At 47.5% G+C, this 3495-nt stretch overlaps 1 long non-coding RNA gene across 1 annotated transcript; it reads right to left on the bottom strand.

Annotated features, from left to right (window-relative positions):
* Positions 1-651: 651 nt before the first annotated feature.
* On the bottom strand, positions 652-3495 carry LOC136169072 (uncharacterized). The gene is made up of 3 exons (XR_010663375.1): positions 3242-3495; positions 3057-3144; positions 652-1285 (listed from the first exon to the last, which is right to left on the bottom strand). It is a non-coding gene; the product is annotated as an uncharacterized lncRNA (long non-coding RNA).

The following is a 3495-nucleotide window of genomic DNA, read 5'->3' as shown; positions in this document are numbered from 1 at the left end:
CTAGGCCATTAAAATTGTTTTTGAAGCTACTAGAAATAGAATCAATTGCTGTTTGCTGTGATATCAAAAACATATGTCTTGGGCTGGGAAAAGAGAGAACGAGGAAGCAACAAACAATTAGGGAGTATGTTTTAATCTGGGTTGAGCTTTGGAACATTTACATTAGCAAATGTATATTCTAAAAACAATGCTATACTTTAGAAAAAAATCCTTTCTATGAGAAACATGAAAATAAAAATCCACCCAGAACGGGCCTTTCTGCAGCGCTTCATGGGTGATCCTAAGGTCTGACATTGGGGTCTACCTAATGAGGGCTCCCCAAACAGCCCTAGTGTCCTGATTTTATCCTTTTAATCACACCTATTGTCACTCCAAACACGGCAGGGGAGCATGAGAATTTCTTTGCGTGTAACTGAAAAACCTAGAAAGACTGGGTAGCTTAATTGACTAGGTAGCTATTATTCTCCTGCTGCTCTGCATCCAGCCTCGAAACAGGGTTAGTGCCTGCTTCCAAGGAACATGATGAAGCTGGAAGCTAAAACAAATATCCATGAAAAACATCAGACCCAAGAGAGCATTTTTTTTTTCAATTTATTTATCTTTGGCTGTGCTGGGTCTTCTTTGCTGCAGGCGGGCTTTCTCCAATTGCAGCAAGTGGGGGCTACTCTAGTTGTGGTCCCAGGGCTTCTCACTGTGGTGTCTTCTCTTGTTGTAGCGCACAGGCTCTAGGGCTCTCAGGCTTCAGTAGCCGTGGCATGTAGGCTCAGCATGGTGGGCTTGTGACCTCCAGAGCACAGGCTCATTGGCTGTGGCACACAGGATCGGTTGCCCCGTACATGAGATCTTCCCAGACCAGAGATCAAACCTGTGTCCCTGGTGTTGCAAGGTGGATTCTTAACCACTGGACCACCAGGGAAGCCCAGAGAGCATTCTTGAGTTACAGGAAAGTTGGGTCACAAATGTTGGTGAGTGGAAGACCCACACCCAGGAGGCTCCTATCATCCTCAGAGAGATTACAGGAGCTGGAGCTACCTGAAGAGAAGAGGAACAGGAAAGGAAGAAAGAATAAGATGTGGACCAATGAAGAAAGGTGAGGGAGGAGATGGAATCTGGAGTTGATGGCCTTGGAGGAGATAGGTTTGGTTGCAGGGGAAAGAGAAGAGCTTTAGAGTGGGTTATCCTGAGGGGTCCCGTGCCCAGCAATTCCAAGTACAGGACTGGCCAACTGAGCAAGCTGGAGATAAGGTCTTAGGGGTCATCCTCCTGGAGATGCAAAGTTGAAGTCCTAAGAATGGAGGGATCCAGTCAGGAACAAGAATGCAAGGGACCCCAAATTCCTCCTCTCCCCCTCTTTCTCTGTTCCCCTCTTCCTTCCTTCCTTTCTTGGCTGTCCCCTCCCTAATTTTTTTATTCTCTTACCTCTCCCTTTCCCACTTGCATCCCCCACCTTCCCATTCTTCAGTATTTGATGGGTGTTGTTTGGTTTTTTAGGGCTTCCCTGGTAGCTCAGACAGTAAAGAATCTGCCTGGAATGCAGGAGACCTGGGTTCAATCCCTGGATCAGGAAGATCTCTTGGAGAAGGAAATGGCAACCAACTCCAGCATTCTTGCCTGGGAAATCCCACAGACCAGGAGGCTGGCAGGCTATCGTCCATGGGGTTACAAAAGAGTCAAACATGACTTAGTGACTGAGCATGCACACATGCATTTGATTTTTATAAGATCTTGCTATTTGTGTACTGCTATTTCAGTGCATGTACTTCTGTTAAATTTTATTTTGGAATAATTTAAAATTTCCTGAAAATCTGCAAGAATAGTTCAAGGTGTACCCTTTGCTCAGGTTCATTCATTGTTTACACTTTGCTCTGTAGGCTGTGTCTACCACACACACACACACATCTGAAAGTGTTAGTCACTCAGTCATGTCCAACTCTTTGTGACCCCATGGACTGTAGCCCACCAGGCTCCTCTGTCCATGGGATTTCTCAGGCAAGAACACTGGAGTGGGTAGCCCTTCGGATGAAACCTGGGTCTCCTGCATTGCAGGCAGATTCTTTACCATTTCAGCCACCAGGGAAGCCCACACCTAGATTCATACTTTTTCTGAACCATTTCAGAGTTAAGTAGGAGGCACTGTGCCTCTGAACACTTCAGCGTGTGTTTCCCAATCACCAAGACATCCTCGGATACCACCACACCACAGTGACCAAGATCAGGAAATTTAACGTAAAGAGAAAGCCAGGATACAGTCCACAATCTAAACTGGAATTCCACCAGCTGTCCGCATGTTGTCCCCGCAGCTCCTCTCCCAGGTCTGAGACCCAATCCTGGATGGCGGGGGCCTTAGTCATCCTTTCTTTTCCACCCACGCCTTGTACACCTGGGCCTCTGATCTCCCAGGTCTTAGAGAAAGGTCACCCCGTGACGCTCCTCCTAATACGGGTCCTGAGCCCTTCCTGCAGCACTTTGCTCCCTGGCTTTATCAAGTTATCTCTTGGTCCACATCCTCTTTTATTATCTCTTCCTTTTGATAGCCGCGGATACAGCCTGGGGGCAGGCGGGCTGGACTTCCCAGTGGCCCTTCTGGGACTGTGTGACCCTGGGCATCTTAGCCCCAGCTCAGCCATTTGTGGAACAAGGATGATGACTGCATCCATTTCACTGGGGTTTCTGGGGGACAGACGGATAGATCGATTGTGAGAATTGAATGACTCCAAATGTGTGAGTGCTTGGCACACACTAAGTACTCAGGAAATAGAAGCTGTTCTCCCTTTCCTCCATCCTTCATCATTACCATCCTTGTCATTGTTTAGAAAAAGCGCCTGGCACAGAGTAGATATCCAATAAAATATTTGTTGGACAACTGGGTTTAGGCGGAGGTGGTGGGAGGCAAGGGGGGAAAGAGAGGAGGATGCCAAGAGAGCATGTGGAGCTGGACCCGTCATTTCATCAAGTCCTTTCATTCTGCAAATCCCACCTTTGGGAGATGCATGGTTCCCAATGATGCAAGAATCAATTACACACAAGGAAATGGGATGCACTGTAACTAGACTCACTTGCATAAAAGTGTTAGGGTGCAGGTTCCTTCACCAGCAGGACTGGTGGAACAGGGATGCGTGTTCAGGGAGCCCCTTCTGGATTGAACTGTGAATGATCAGGAACAGATCGGTCTTTGTTGTTATCATCACAGCTTGGCAAATTGAGCACTACCGAGCTCACAAACAGACAGGATTATCCTTACTTTGCAGGTATGGAGTCTAAGGCTCTGAGAGATGATAATAGATGGAAGACCTCAAGTTCAGCCAAAAATCTGGGAAGGTGAGGGCAGAGTCTGTAGTGGAGAGTGAGAAACATCTTCCGCTAAAACTGGGAGCAAGAAGAGACAGGGAGAAGCAGCAATTCTCAGGGATTACTGGAGCGTGACTGGGGGACGCAGCTGTGGATTCAACTGCCTTGTCCTATTCAGGTTTTCTGAGAGAGGATGGAGAGAGGTCC

This window comes from Muntiacus reevesi, chromosome 5, assembly GCF_963930625.1.
Source record: "Muntiacus reevesi chromosome 5, mMunRee1.1, whole genome shotgun sequence".
In the NCBI taxonomy this organism is placed as follows: domain Eukaryota; kingdom Metazoa; phylum Chordata; class Mammalia; order Artiodactyla; family Cervidae; genus Muntiacus; species Muntiacus reevesi.
This window is presented reverse-complemented; position numbering and strand designations above follow the sequence as displayed.